At 47.9% G+C, this 16,466-nt stretch overlaps 1 protein-coding gene across 1 annotated transcript in view; it reads right to left on the reverse strand.

The window, feature by feature from the left end:
• LOC138521855 (N-acetyllactosaminide alpha-1,3-galactosyltransferase-like) overlaps positions 1-3,587 on the reverse strand; it is a 155,248-nt gene extending 151,661 nt beyond the window's left edge. The window contains exon 1 of the mRNA XM_069635001.1: positions 3,477-3,587. The gene's annotated coding sequence lies outside the window, so the exon portion shown is untranslated. The remainder of the gene's footprint in view (positions 1-3,476) is intronic.
• Positions 3,588-16,466: the final 12,879 nt, after the last annotated feature.

Below are 16,466 nucleotides of genomic sequence, written 5' to 3' on the forward strand. Positions count from 1 at the left end.
AGACTGAGATTCTCATTGGCACACCCTCACCCTCCTTTCCTGTCACCCTCGAGGCCGTCCTCCCTTGGCCCACCGCCTACCCCCACCTAGGGGCTAAGAACCTCAGAGTCATCTTTGACTCCACACTTTCCTTTTCTGCCAACATCTCTGATGTCTCTAAAAAGTTAAACTTCCAATTGCACCTCCTCAGAGGTATTCTGTCTTCCCTCTCCTTCCCCCAGAAGCTCACTGTCTCTCAAGCCCTGGTTCTCTCTATGTTGGATTACTGCAACAGCCTCTTTCTAAATCTACCTGCTTCTACTCTCCACCCTTTGCAACTCTTTCAAAACAAGACTGCGAGACTTGTCCTTGGCCTCCAGCCCTGAAATCTGTTAATTGGCTCCCAGTGGCTGCAAGGATTAAATTCAAGACCCTTTGCTTTGTCCACAAGGCTTTCTGGGGCCTGGGTCCAAAATACCTTCAACTTTCCCTCCCTAAACACCTTCCCTCTCGAACTCTTTGCTCCTCCACCTGCAACTCCCTCAGGGTCAGTCGTTTCTCAAAGAAACACGCTGGGGGTAGATATCTGTCTTTGGCTGGGGCTTCCCTCTGGAGCCTCCCTGCCACTCTCAAACTTGAGTAGACTCATCTACGGTTCCGGAAGCACCTCAAGACCTTCCTCATTGCTTCTGCCTTCGCTTCTCTTATCCCCTGTTGATCTGTTCTGCTTTGGCATTGTGCACCTGGTTACCCTCTGATTTCGGGCCCAGGTACTTGCTCACCCTGCCATGCACACGCACTGCCTCCTGGCAACCCTTGCACTTTGGTCTGTATCTGTAATCCTACAGTCCCCCCCCCACTTTTTCTGTACTTATCAGACACCACCTGTCTGCACCTTAAACCTAGCACTTGGCACTTGCTGGCTGTGCTACCACTTTGTTGTTATTACTTTCCTTTGCTCAGCACTTTCCACTTTCCCCCCCTTCACCCTGCACTTTCTCCCTTCCCTCTCCCCTGCACTTGCACGTTCTCAATGTTACTGGGCCTAGTAACATCGTTTTTTTTCTCCCTTGTTCCCTTCCCTTGCTTTGTCGCTCTCTGAAACACTTGTGTACGAATAGCTTTCCCGGTTCTGAGAGCTGGGAGAGCGCTGGCAGTACACTTTCTTATCAGAATCCAAGGCAATGTATGTATATAGGTTATATGAGCACAGCGAAGTGGTTTTTACTCTGAGAACTTGCTTGACCTTTGCTTGATTGTTGGTTTTAATATGGACACACTGTCAGGGTTTGCTTGATATACTTTGATGCATTCTTTCACCCGAAATAAAGTAGATTTGGCAGCACTGATGCCCTTCCAATAATCCAACTAATGGCACTACCATTGTCATTGACGACGACGACACCGCCAAGAATATCATCACTAGCACGAATGATACCCGTTACAAGGCACTTCCAATACCATCACTAAAGTGCTCACCAGATATTACACCAGTGCTTTCACCAGCAGCACAACGAATGATGCCACCAACACTACCTCCACCACAAACCATGCCAGAAATCATACTGCTGATGACTAGAGAGAGAGAGAGAGACACCAACAAAACCAAAAATGACAGCACCAACACCACAAAACTCGCCAGAAATCATACTACAGGTGGCTAGAGGGACACAACTAACAAAAACAAAAATGACAGCACCAACACCGCCACCACAAAACACACCAGAAATCATACTACAGATGACTAGAGAGAGGCACACACCAACAAAACCAAAAATGACAGCACCAACACCGCCACCACAAAACACACCAGAAATCATACTACAGATGACTAGAGAGACACACCAACAAAACCAAAAATGATAGCACCAACACCACAAAACACGCCAGAAATCATACTACAGGTGGCTAGAGGGACACAACCAACAAAACCAAAAATGACAGCACCAACACTGCCACCACAAAAGATGCCAGAAATCATACTACAGATGGCTAGAGGGATACAACCAACAAAACCAAAAATGTCACCACTAACAACACCACATCATCAGTGACACCAACGACACAGTTACCTCTAGTAACACCAAGAACATTACAATCCCCACCAGCAATGACACGAAAACAACCAACTACAGCACTTAACACCAGCAATGACCCAAAACCAGCCATGTCATCACAAATTCCACCAACACCAGCACAGAGGCCAACAATAATGATTTCTAATAGCACCACTGGAGACACCACCAAGATGAAAATAATAACACCACTGCTGAGACAAGAATGCCATTACCGGCAGCCGAATCCCACTAACGACACCAGGACATAGTATCCAAGCAGCGGAACCTCGATGCAGCTGTGGTCCACTGGAGTGAATATGTGAGTTTCTTGCATTGCACTCTGTCTCTGGAACAAGGTTCCAACGCAGGTCAGACTTCCTCCCTCCAGTGCACACTTCAGCAAAGATCCAAAGACCCTAGTCTTCAAAGAATCTCTCTCCAATAAACGATCGCTCCATGCAACCCCGCTTCTCCCCCGCCCCAGACCCATCGCTACTATCTAAAGAACGTCCACACTGGACCCTGAACCCGTCAGGTGCGCCTCCTACGGCCATCTCACACGTATGCACATGCTATGTGAGTAAGGGGCGCACCAAAAGCTACATTTTAGGGGAGTGGGGCTAACTTCAGAGACGGTGGGGGAACAAACGTATTTGTGTGAGGGGCATCCAACTCCATCACGCATTCCAAAGAGACTATTCTAGTGCCACTTCAATGTTACAAGCAGTTAACTCTCTCCTTTAACTCTTAAAGCATCCGCTTAAGGACTGCTGCGAGAATGAGAGGGGTCCCGCCCCTTCCCTATCACTCCCCATGCCATGCAAGTACTAACCCCACATCACAATTTCAAATGCCTAAAAAATGTATGCATGTGAATGGAGGTGCTAACCGTGAAATTCTTCTATGTTAGTAATTGCCGGGACTTTGCTAACAGCAAAGCCCAGGCGCCGTTTAACATCTGTGTCCTGTTATGTTCGCCCACGGCTCTGTAGTTCCGCTAAATATAGCCCAAAATATCAAGGGGGGAGGAGGGGACTGAAGCTCGGTCTGCTCAATGGTGTTGCTCCACTGCTGGGGGTCTAGGGTGATCTGATAACTCCATGTCCCGGGGCCATCAGTTTAGAACCAGTGCACTGGAGAGGGGTGGGGGACTGGGAGGGGTAGAGTCTCAGTTCCGATGATTCCAACAATTCGGCTTGAAACATCTCACAGGAACTATTACGAAAAAGGCAAGGCATGAGGGGAAAAGTGCCCCTCCCCCTTTACCCCAGGCAGAGAGGGGGGGCCCGGGTACTCAGCATATGTGCTGCCAGAGGAAGAGAGGCGGCCCACTCACCCCAAGAAACAGAGATCGCATCGCCAGCAGCATTTCCCACCCCTGGGGGACACCCGTAGGCCGGGTCGGGAACCGAGGCCTAGGCCTGCGCGGGCTTTCCCTACCTGCTGCCTCGGTCCCGGGGGCGCTCCGCTTCTCTGGCCCGCCTGAGCTCCAGCAGCGAGTGAGTCAAGCCGGGACAAGACTACTGCAGAGCCTGGCACTCAGCCAGAGCCCTTGGCAGCCGCCAGGCAAGGGAGATGTGAGTCAGACCCGCCCCAAGCCACGGCGCTCGGCTGACAAGAAGCTACAGCCTGGCCAGCCCCAAAAATAGGAGGACAAGGGGGCACCGTGCTCAGAACCAAGAAAACAAGGGCATACCGAGGGGCCCAAATACAGGACAACCAGAGGCACCGGGCCCAGAACCAGGAGAACCAGGGGGCACCGAGCCGAAAACCAGGAGAACAAGGGGGGCACTACAGGGGCGCCTCAAGGGGAGGGGGCCGGGCCCAAACACAGGAGAACCAGGGGGCACCAGGCCCAAAACCAGGAGAACAAGGGGATACCGTTACCGTGGGGCCCAAACACAGGAGAACCAGGGGGCACCAGGCCCAAAACCAGGAGAACAAGGGGATACCGTTACCGAGGGCCCAAACACAGGAGAACCAGGGGGCTCCAGGCCCAAAACCAGGAGAACAAGGGGATACCTAGGGGCCCAAAATCAGGAGGAAAAGGGGGCACAGCGAGCCTTCACAAAGGGAGAGGCCGGGCCCAAACACAGGAGAACCAGGGCCACCGGGTATAAAAACAGGATAACGGGGGGGGCACTGCGGGGGCGTCTCAAGCTGATGGGGCCGGGCCCAAACACAGGAAAATAAGGGGATACCGAGGGGCCCAATAAGGAGGACAAGGGGGCACCGTGCCCAAAACTAAGAGAACAACGGGATACCGAGGGGCCCAAACACAGGAGATCCAGGGGGCACCGTGGCTAAAACCAAGAGTACAAGAAGGGGGGCAATCACAGGAGAACAAGGGAGCACGCAGAGCCGACTCGAGTAGAGGGGGTCCGTTCCAGACGCGGGGTCAGTCCCAAAAATAGGGTATAATGCCCACAGTCAAAGCTGAACCGAGTCATGGTTAGGCGATCCAGGTCCGGGCTATGCAGAAAAACAAGGCACAGTGGTGTAGCGATTTGCACACACAATTCAGCCAAGTGGGAACGCTGATATTTCAGGGCCTCAGCCTGGTTTGCCAACTCTTTAACGTGTGCAGGGAGTGCCATGCAACAGGCCCGCCCATCTCGGCCATGTAAAGCGCCTGGTTGCCCATTGGCTCAGTTCTCCTGTAGCACACACTGGATGAGTCGGATTTCTTCCAGGCGCTTGTAGGTGATATCGGTTTCTGCAGCCTTCAGCACCAGAGATATCCTCCATTGCTGCCCACTAGAGGGCAGCATATCCTCTCGGTAGCGAGAAGGGTGGGGGGGGGGGCACGTGCCCCGGCCCAATCACTGACCTCTAGCCTGAGACGCCCAAGCACGCTACTAGCTTACTTAATATTTGATATGTTTCCAATAATTGCTAATCATTTGCCGGTGCTAACCGAACACGGGGGGGTGGGGCACACACAACACAAGAACAGCAGGGGGCTCAATTCACAGGAACGAGCACAACAACTGAGTTCCGGGGTGCGCTGCTCCTTGCCAAAACCAAATAATCAAATAATGAGTGCTTTGCCTCCAGCCCAGGTGACTATCATGCAAGCTTAAGTATCAGACCCATACTTAAGTTTCCATGACAGTGTCTCCCCTGCTAAAATTACTGAAACTGCACTGAATCGGCTACTGGACCACTCACCGAACTCGGTCCTTGGCCCAGCCACTCTCCCCTGCACTGCCTCCCTGGCACCCCCTGCACTGTGGGACTGTCTCTGTATCCCTACAGCCCCCCTTCCCAGCACTTGTCTGCACCTACCTTGCACTTGCCACCAGCTGGCCCTTATTATTTACTTTTGTTTTGTTAATCTACTAACACTATACTGCACTTCCCCTCTCGCCCTTGCACTTTTTCCCCTCCCCCCTCCCCTTGCAATCTCCTCCCTTTGTCTTTCCTTTTTACCCCACACAGCACTTTATACTATTCCCCGGTTCACTTATTTCCTAGCACTCTTTCATTCGTCAGAAAGGACCGCTATAGCTGACGGGGAAAGCCATGTGGCCAAGATCACACAATCATATCTGAAGCCACTATTGATGTATGAGAAGCACAGGCGTGGGTCATATAGTGCTTGAAATGTACAGTTTGGGTAATTGATGTAAACAGGGATCCTACTGGCTAAACGCCCCCCCCCCCCCCAAACTGCAGCAAGGGGTGGGGGAGTTATTCTGCTTGCTTGATTAGTGAGCATATATTTGCTCTCGAAGTGGGAAATATTTTATAAATAATAGAGGGTTCTAAGCGCAGACTCGGGGATCGAACCTGCATTACTCCGGATCGTCTTGCTTCCGAGGCGAGCACGTTGCCCCTGAGCTATCCTCCCGAGATTTACTTGTGATCCATAGCCTATGGTCAATGTTCAGTTTGAAGGAAGTTGTCACCGTGCTGCCTCTCGTCAACCCCAGGAACATGAAAAGCTGACGGATAGATGTATGCATTGGTGCATTAAGCTACTGAGCTGCAGCACTGGCATTGACACCTGTCAACAGATGAAACAGATGCATGCATACACCCTGCTCTAGGGGCATCAACCTACCAGGCTGTCTTAGCCATCCCTTGTACGCTGCAGAAGTCACGTTTATTTCCTGACGCGAGAGCCAAGCTCTGCTCGGGCACGATTCCAGGTCCCGTCAAGTATTTATAGGACAGGAGCTTGGGGAGGGGGGTGGGGACTCTGGGCGAGGGACATCACTTGAACACAATGTTCCATCTTCCCCAGTGCCTGCTTTACACCAGTATTCTGCCCGTTTTTCCAAAACACCCAATTTGGCAGCCAGGGGACCCGAGACACAGGAAGCCAGCACGACAGCTTCCGGCCAAAGAGAAAAGCCAGGATTAGAGCCACGTTTCCCAATTCCACTGCACCATGTGTGTGTCCACGTGGCCACATATCCACCTAACCCCGTGCAGCCACTTGATCACACACACATCTATCCACACGGCACCATCTCCACGTTACCACTGTACCACACCAACGTAGCCACGAGACCACACGTCAACGTAGCCACACGACTGCATTTCCACTTTTCCACGAGACCACAGGCCTCCCTAAACACCAGGCAAGTCTCAGCTCCGGCCACTGGAGCACATGTCCACTAAGTCACAACAGCACGTGTGAACGCGGTCACTAGAGAAGATCTCAATGTATGCACACGAGCACGTGTTCACTCCATCACTAGACACCACCACAAGCTAAGCGTGGGTATTACCCATTAGACAACATCCCAACCGAATCACAAAGCCACACGTTAATGCAACTACCAGACAGCATTTCCACTTAGCCACGAGACTACACATCAGTGTAGCACGTAACACTTAACTTTGCCCCAAGACCATATGTCGACCTATCAACAAACACACATGTTCCTTTAGGCATGCGGCCACGGATGCATGTGATGTCTTCCTGTATATTTCTCCTAATGTAGATTTCACTGAATCCATTTCACCGAAAAACCAAATCTTTTTACTTTTCAGGGGGAGACCCCCGCGCAGCTCCCCTCCCTACCCTTACCCCACCCCCCCACCTATTATGCATTGCATACACACATTTTTTTTTATTACTTGATTTAAGTGTTTATAGCAGTTTTTACAAGAAACGATTGTCACTCCTTTGAGTGAAAGTTTCCCTTCGTTGTTCTCTGTCCGTTTCAGTTCGGTTTGGCCGAGATGGCAGGCTTTCTCCAGAGTTAAGTTTATGTTCTGGAGGAACTGCCCACCGGCAATGACTGCTTTAGTATCTGCTCCCGACATCAACGCGTTCCACCATTGTTCTTTCTCCAAGCACCTTGTAATCTTAAACAAATGACCTATGTGGGTCGTTCTTTTGGAGCTCAGACCCGGACAGGACAGTAAAAGATGTCGACGAGTCTCGATGGTGCCCGGTTTGTCGCAGAATCTACACATTTTGTTTGCTGTTATACCTCTGATTGCTAGTATTTCTTTGGTGTTTAGGAGGTTCAACCTTGCCCTTAGGTACATATTTCAGATTTATTTCCTAGGGCCTTTTAGCAGGTATGCCCATGGGCTTAACCCATTTCCCCTTCCTTTTTCGGTGAAATATATTCAGTGAAATCTTTTCAGGGGAAATGGTATTCAAAGAAATCTACGGTAACGTGAGACCACACCTCAACTTGGTCAGTAGACCCTATCTCAACTTAGCAAGGAGACTGCATGTCAGCTAAATCACTAGGCCAAAACTCAATTCAGACTCCTATAGCACAAGACCACAATTCACACTGGACGCAAGAACAAACGCCAACTTAGTCTCCAACTCATATCGGACCATAGCCGCTAAAGCACATACTGACTTATTCACCAGACCAAATCTCAACTTAGACTCCAGACATGTCTTCACATAGCCACCATACCAAATCTCAGCTGAGCAAGGGGCCACACATGTATCACCCCAACCATTAGATCACAACTGGGTGATCCTCTAGACCACATCTGAACCGGACCGAAGGAACACATCTGAAATGATCAACTTGAACACATGCTAAATTAGCCTCGAACTCACAGCTCAACGTAGCCACTAAAACACAACGTAACTGGATCCCCCTCCCAGGACCTCACCTCATCTCATCTCTGTGTGGGGAATGCCCTCTATGAGGACGGAACAGCCTGAGATTTAGTAATAAAGCGATGCAGGCAGATCTGTCTCTGAAAGTGAGGTCTGCTCAACAGACCCCCATTTAATAACGCCTCCTCCTGAGCAGCATAATAACACAAGCACGCCATTCTTCTAGGCCTGTCTCTGCTGACACCTCTCAGCAGCTGCTTTGTAGTTTGTCAACATGTCAGTTCAAAGTGCCATGTGCATTGCTGTCAGCAGAACGATGGGGTGCAAAGCTTCAGCAGTCGTGATCTGCTCTTAACCATGGCCAATCCTTGAAAAGACAATATGAGCTGGAGCACAACATGAACGTGCAAAGGGGCTTGCACAGTTTCATTTTGCACTCCACTCATTCCAAAATGGCCCCATGTGTCTCCCCTTTAACATGGGTGGCTTAGTGTGCTTGTATTTTTAGTTTAACTAAAGTATCCTATTGTTATGAACCTTGGTTGGAGGTTCTTTTGTTCTGGTACTAAGTACTCTAGCTGTTTGGTCTGCTTCTGTGCTGGCTCACACCCCTCCTGAAGAGTACAGCCTGCTCTCGGCCCATGCTACTTTAAAGAACCTTTTGGGTTGTGGGTGCTTTGCCTTTATGACAGGGGTCACTGCTGGTGTAGTAGCACTACTTTAGGGCAGGAATCATTTCGTCACACCTGCAACTCAGTCTGCCAAAATAAAAGACCATACAGGCAACACAAGAAACGGTGGCAGGGGATTTTTTGCAAAACAGAATTAAACATGGATTCTGTGAAGGGGGTTGAAATGCATCACCCTTCGCAGTCTTCACAGGGGGCTCCAGCGTGACAGTAAGGTTAGAAATTGTGAAAGTAGTAACCGATCCCTATGGCTGCGGCTCAGATGCAAAGGACCGCATTAGTTTGGATATGGAAACTAGAAGGAACATGAAAAACAGGTTCCAAGTGCACGTTTGATTCCAAACACATCCTATCTTCACCAAACAACTTCTCTTTGTGTTCATTAGGAAACCAGGTGCATTAATGTTAAAGGATATATGTACCGTGCAGTATCACCACCGGAGTGGTCTCCCGGCAGTTCTGAAGCAAAAACGGGGTAGGTTAGGCCTGTTAGTAGGACAAGTTTGGAGTAGAGCAAAGGAGCTGTGAACTACTGTTAGCTGCTTCAGTTCAGTTAACACTGTTTGCCGAGCATATTGGTGTGGTATTCAGTTCTGAGCCTGTTGTGTGCCGTTGTGTGGGGGTCTGTGTGGTGTGTTTGTTGTTGCAGTGTGGTGAAGGGCGTGCACGTTGCTGCGGTTTCAAGAGATGTGGTTGTGTTTGGTTAGAGTGTGAGAAGTGTGTGAGGAGTGGTGAGGTTTTCAGTCGTTTTTTTGGGGGATGGTCAGTAGCCTTGTTGTTAGGAGAACTGCACACTCCTATTGTGTCTCCTTCATGATCTAGAGAAGGTTGTCTTCCTTTCGGTGACAAAGTTTCAGCCTGAAAAGGTTGTCACATCTCTCGGTCATTATGTTAAGTCAGCTACTCTTTGTGTTTCCATCTTTGTATTGGTCACCTTTTTATCCTAGTTTGTTTTTGCTGCAACCCGGTCCTTTTGGATCGATTTACTGGCAACTGCGCCCGTGCCCTAGGCCCTTTCTGAGCGGGTAAGGTTGTTGGTCGTGTTAGGCATGTTTCCTATTGTTCTGTCCTCATGGGTTTGTCGCTCGCATTCCGTTTCCCCTATCATCGTCTCTCGTGTTCTCGGAGGAGTTTCCCTTAGTCGGTCCTAGGTGTTGTCTGTGCCATCATCTATTCCGTCCATTTGTTCTTTCTGTGTCCTGTTTGATTGCTTCAGTTTGGTTCCGAGGTGTTGAAGAGCCAGGTTTTTAGAACATGAAAGAGTCGGTGTCAGCACCTGTGGGACTTGCCTGAGATGGTGGAGTTTCTGAGTCTCCATCAATGAGGTGTGGGGGGGCACGGCCGACTGTGGAGAACTCAGACCCTGGATTGGTCGGGCCGATCACCGGAATCAGGCTGTGTGACTGATCCGCTCCCTTAAGACTCTGCCATACCCATCCTGCACACATGTTTAAAAGACAAACATTATGGTGTAACACCAGACAAGGCTGAGATTTTCATGTTATACTGTCTCTCCGTGCTCAACTCCATGTGATTGGCCACTAGCAGCCTGTTTGTAGCCAATCACATGGACGGGTGGTGCAAGTTGCTGGGACTGACGGAAATCCCGGGGACTCCACGCGCTACTCCGAAGACCGGGAGAAGAGCGTGCAAACCCAGAGTCTCCAGGCTAAGCCCGGAGATTGGGCACGTCTGGGCTGAACCCAGATGGCACACACGATTGCTGGGCAGGCTGGCGAGAGGTGAGAAGTGACCAGAGGGTCCTAAACAACTGGATTTTACAGTGGTGGAAATGGAAAAAATGTGAAGGAGGTTCCCACAAGGGCTGGGGTGGGGGGCGGAGTTCCGAGAAGGCAGAGCTAGCAGTTGAACTCTGCTCAAAGGAAAAGTTCAAAATAATAGTGTGATATCTATCATGCTGATTCTTTCCACACTGTACATCACTTCCGATTTAAATCACTTCCATGGCAGTGCTGCACCCGAAATACTGTTGTTAATTCAATGACATGAAGGGATCCATAAACCGCTCTACAGTAGAAGGATCTTATCTTAAAGAGATTTGTCGAGCGCAACATACGCCCGAAGGCAACTTGGTGCTGACGAGAGAGCGGGAGTCCAATACACAGAACTAGAGCAGAAAAGTCTTAAGTGCACGACGAAACAGCAGATGAGACTCGGTGCTGCTCAAAGAGAAAGGAAGCAGATTCCAGGCCTCAGCTGCCGCCACCAAGAAAGCGCACGCGAGGATAGCAGGGAAGCTCAGCAGGTTGAGTGACCGTTGCTGAGAGGTTATATATTAAAAACTGGTTGCTAATCTTATGACTTTGCAATTCCTTATAAAAAAACATGTGCTATAAAATGTTTTTGGCCAGGGCACTATTTGCGGTGGTCACTTTTGTTTATTCAGGGCAGGAGTATTTCTGCCCCTGCAGTGAAAATTAAAAGTTGGCACCCATGAACCCACAGTTTACTGCTGTTAGCAGAACAGAAGCATTTGTTTTTGATTACGCAGTTTGACAAGCATATAATTGTAAGTTGCAACCCCTCCTTCAGCACTGCACCCTTTCATAAACAACAGACAGTCACGGTTTTATTCCATGGCAAACTCCAGCCAGGGATTCCTTCCCAGACAATGAATGTGGCATACAATAACGCTTCTTTTCTGTAATAAACCACATGTTCTTTTATTTGAGTAGGCCCCCAGCCCGTCTCACACCCAACCTTCACAAACATACCGTCTCACAATGGACTAGGAACCAGGCCGGTGTGTACCCATGAGATATTTAATAATTCATGGTTTAATGAAAAAAAAAAAATCAAACAATTTTACAACAGCCACCAATGTTGTGGCAACACAAATGCAATGATTCCTGCAGAACAATTGGTTCAGAAATCCTAACACAGTTCACACTGATCTTTAATGACAAAACTTGAAAAACAGATTTAAAGCAAGTGATTGCACCAATGTTAAGCACTCCCCTGCAACACTCACCCCCAAACATCAGCTAACCTATTTCCTTTGAATGGAAGGCTGTGGCAAGGAGTACGGACAGAAATAGAAACTCGGATTTGGAATAAAGCCCACCATCCCAAGATGGGAAGCCAGAACACAAAGCAAAAACCCGTTTTAGGAGCAATACGACAGAATCAGATTTTGATTATTCACACGGCTATGGGACAGATAATGTGAAACAGAATAAAAGGAAGTTTGTGTTGCTACACTTGAGAAGATAGGTAAGCTTAGAGACCACTAATCAGCACACAGAACAACGCAGAAACGAGGTAGAAAAATCGATTTTGGAGAGAAAGCAAATGCAAAAGGAAAAAATACAAACGCAAATGGAAATTCGTTTAACACAGGATTTGCAATGACAGGTAGCTAAGGAAAGGGGCTTACCTTTCAAAATCGTTTTTTAAGGACAGGTCAGAGGCACATAGATAGGATTCTAGACAAAAGAGGTTGCTCTCAATAGGACTATGGTTTGGGTTTTTAATAGGACAGATGTAAGTTAGAAGTTTGTGGGGTAATGCAAACAATACATGTGCAAATTCGGGTTTCAGTTATGCAGAGACAAATTCTGTTGAGGCTATACTTTAATGACTATAGTGATCAAAGAAAGATACTAGGCACAAGGGGGTTAATTTCAAATTTTAACCAACTTGTACAGTGAATTTCAATGGGGAATTAATTGATTTAATTCAAAATAATGCTAAGGATTTATACTGATAACAGATTTATCACAGGGAATACGCTAACATACACAGGCTAATACAGATTCTACTATGGGAAGGTGAGTGAATTATACTGGCAATTTGGGACTTTCAATGGGATTTCCAATGGTGTTTCACTGGTCGAAATATTGGATGCAATGTTACAAAAAAAAAGAGGTTAATTCAATTTACGACTGGGTCATTTGCTACTTACAAAGTAAGACTTGGTTTGGGATTATGGAAAGTCAGCTGGATCTCAAGACCCTCTGGACAGATAGGACAAGGGGTCTGGTCTCTGCATTCTCCTCGATGGTATTCTAGACAGCCAGGCTGTATCTCAGGATACTCTGGACAGCTAGGCAATGGGTCTGGTCTCTGCACTCTCCTGGATGGTATGGTTCCCTCCGTCCTCCTTCTCCTGTCTCCCTGGATTCTTGTATGTGTCTAGTACAGTCCCCCTTCATATAGCCCAAATTACATCATTAACTTTACAATCTAGGGGGAGTACTCTAGAATGACTCCTACCCTGGGATAGGACAGTTCACCATCCCACCCCCGCCCCTGTCCTCATTTGTTCAAGGAGAGAGAGTATCATGTCAGTTTGGAGGATCTGTCACATATGGGAGGGCGGCGCTTCACCTCCCACAGCCAACTGTCTCCCCATGGCTCAGCTTGCAACTTTACTACACCCTTTGAAGGTTGTCAGTTTGTCCTTGGTAGTGGGTGCTGGAGGAACTCACATCTTGGTCAAGCCCTAGCCACACTTGCTTTTTTTTTGTCCTCCCTGCTAGTACCGCCTTCCAGTCTGGCAGAGAAGAGAATTATAATGCCCTCAGCCACATCACATGTCACTGTGGAATGGTTCACTTATAGGTGCGACTTCCAGTGGGAGGCAGGGCATTCAATTGAGAAGTTTCCTGCCTGAGCCAAAAAACATGTTTTTACTGGTATTCTGAGGCTTTCCCAAGGAAACTGAAGTCTTTTGGGGACAAACATAATGTACATTGCTTAGCCAACCCCACACCCACAACATATTTCACTGACATGTTTGTGCAAGCAAGGCTATCCTTTTCACAGTGGCTTTTAAAAGTCATGTTTCTTATTTTCCTTCACACCTGTACAAGCCCTATTTCATCTAATATTTTAAATGCGGTTCTGTAGGTCATAGGATTTTTAATTTTTTATGTGTCCTTTTGAGTGGGTTTACATTTACTGTTGGCCCATGGACACAGAGGGGTAGGCCCCCTGCAAAGGGTTCTTTTGATTTGACACGGGATAAAAAGAAAAAGCCAAGTAGTTTTTCATTTGCAAGGTGTACAGCGCTGCGATTCACATGAAAGGGAAAACAAAAGCTGTGTGTCGGGTTGCAATATTGAAATCCTTGCCCCTCATGTGAATTAACAGTAAAACAAGGCCGTTGTTTTGATGTAGTGCATAACTTTGATGTTCAGATGCAAGAAAAACAAATGCAGGTCGTTTTTGAATGTAGTGCGTAACTTCTTGTTATTCAGATGAAAGAAAAACAAACACGGGCCGTTTTGAATGCAGTGCGTAACTTCTTGTTATTCAGATGCAAGAACATCCAACGCAGAGCCGTTTTTCAATGCAGTGCATAACTTCTTGTTATTCAGTTGAAAGAGAAGCAAACGCAAAGCAGTTTTTGGTGAAATGTTTAACTTTAGTCATTAAAATTGGAATAAAAGCAATTGCACAAGGCCATCGCATGTTTACATGCTTGCCACACATGTGCCAGGCAAAGCAAAGCACAGCCGTTTTTGGTGGCAATGTTTAATGTAGTTTTTCAGGTGACAGGGATTTCTGTTTCAGGGCCTTAAATGCACCCCACAAGACTAACCGACATGGGTGACCTAATTTCGCAGCCCTGCTGGGCTTTCAGAATAGCAAGACTGGTATGTTAATGTTAAAGGACATTTGTACCGCGCACTATATCCACCACAGTGGTCCCCTGGCGGCTCTGAAAGAGGAAGGGAAGGGGGTTAGTGGGAAGAAGCTGAAAAAGTGCAAGAGAGCAGTGATGTGCTGTTGGCGGCCTCAGCCCGGTGGGTCCATTGGCTGGGCCTGGGGTGTTTGCGGCCGGTAGTCGCCGTGTACTGTTGTGCGAATCTATGTGTGTTTTTGTTACGTTGTTGCAAGGTAGTGAAGTTTGTGCGGTTTGTTGTGCTGTAGGTTTGTGGTTGTGTTTGTTTTGGAGTTTTAGAGGTCTATGCAGAGGGGGGAATTGTTAGTGCAATTGGTTAGTTGGCATCTTTATCCTGAATTGAGGCGCTGGGTTTCTGTAATCTCCCCAGGTGGGGTTTGGGAGCACCCCTGCGCCTTGTCCTGATCTGGGTCCTTCCGGCCTTCAAGGTCCCTTTTACATCTAGTCCCCCAACCTCCCTCGTAGTGCAACCTGTCTTCCCTTCCTACTCGTACTGCTAGTGCACCTGCCAATGCCCATAGCTCAGATAGTGTGGTGATTGCCAATATCCTGATAATTCCACCACACTGTGGTACCTGGTGGGAACTAAGGGGCGAGTGCAGGTGTTGGGTGGGATTAGGGTGGGTGGTTGACTCCATTTTTGTGGGTGTCTCCTGTGTTCCACTCTAACCGGCGTCCTTCGTCCCAGTGCCGCGGGGGTCTCTTCATATAGGCAATTGTCCACAGTCGGTACTGGGAGCTGTTCGTGTGCACTCTAGTTTAGTCATCCTTTTTTCTTTCTGTTTCGGTTTTCAGTTTGAGTCTGTGGTGTTGAAGAGCCAGGTTTTTAGTAATTTCCTAAATTCTAGGTGATTTTTTGTGTTTCTTATTTCTTTTGGGATGTTATTCCAGGTTTTTGAGGCTAAGTGGCAGAAGGAGGTGCCTCCAATTTTCTTCTTGAGGTGTGTTTTTGGTACCAGGCGGATTTCGTTGCTCGACCTGAGGAGTCTCGGCTTGTAGATGGTTATTTTCTTTTGTAGGAATTCAGCTGCTTGTCCACTGATTGCCCTGTGCGTTATGCACATTGTTTTGAAGGTGATGACGTTTTGTACTGGGAGGCAGTGTAGTGTTTTTAGGGCAGGAGTGATGTGTTCTCTTCTTGATAGTTTGAGGAGTAGTCTGGCTGCTGCATTTCGGATCCTTTGTAGTTTCTTCAGGAGGTATTCTGGTATTCCGAGGTAGAAGCTGTTTGAATAGTCGATTCTTGACATGATGAGGGCGATGATAGTGAGTGTTTTGTGCGTGAAGGAGAGGAAAGGTAGGATTCGTCTTGCCGTGTGGAGGAGGAAAAAACATTTCTTGACTGTTGCATTAACTTATGGTTCTAAGGTTAGGGTAGGTGTCCATTAGGACTCCCAAATGTTTTACTACCTTAGATGGTGATGGTGCGGTTACCATTTCCGTTGGCTATGGGATGGCGGTTTCGTTCTCTTGGTCTTTGGATATGATCATGATTTCTGTCTTTCCTGGGTTGATTTTCAGGTGGTTGGCAGTCATCCAGTTGAAGACTTCTTTTAGACACTCGATTAAGGTTGAATGATCAGCTTGGGTGTCTTTGATTTTGTAGATAATTTGGGTATCATCTACGAAGTTGTAGCATGTAATGTACTTTTGGAAGATTCTGATAACCGGAGTCTGGTAGATGTTGAAGTACAGTGGTGATAGTGAGGATCATTGTGGCACTCCACAGTCGATAACTCTTGGAGTGGATTTGAAGGGTTTAATCCATACTGTTTGTTATGTCTGCTAGGAATGATTTAGTCCAGGGTAGTGCTGTGTCTGTTATGCCTATGTCTTCTAGTCTTTTGGTTAGGGTGTCATGACTAACTGTGTCGAAGGCTGCAGAGAGGTCGAGTAGAATGAGGGCGGAGGTTGTGTTTGAGTCTGCGTTCGTTTTTAGGTCATCCCAGATGGATAGTAGTGCTGTTTCTGTTCCTCTTGCGGGTCTGAGACTGACTTGAGCTTGGTCTAGCAGGTGGTGTATTTCTACGTAGGTTTTCAAG

This window comes from Ambystoma mexicanum, chromosome 13 (assembly GCF_040938575.1).
Source record: "Ambystoma mexicanum isolate Mex_15411 chromosome 13, UKY_AmexF1_1, whole genome shotgun sequence".
NCBI lineage: Eukaryota > Metazoa > Chordata > Amphibia > Caudata > Ambystomatidae > Ambystoma > Ambystoma mexicanum.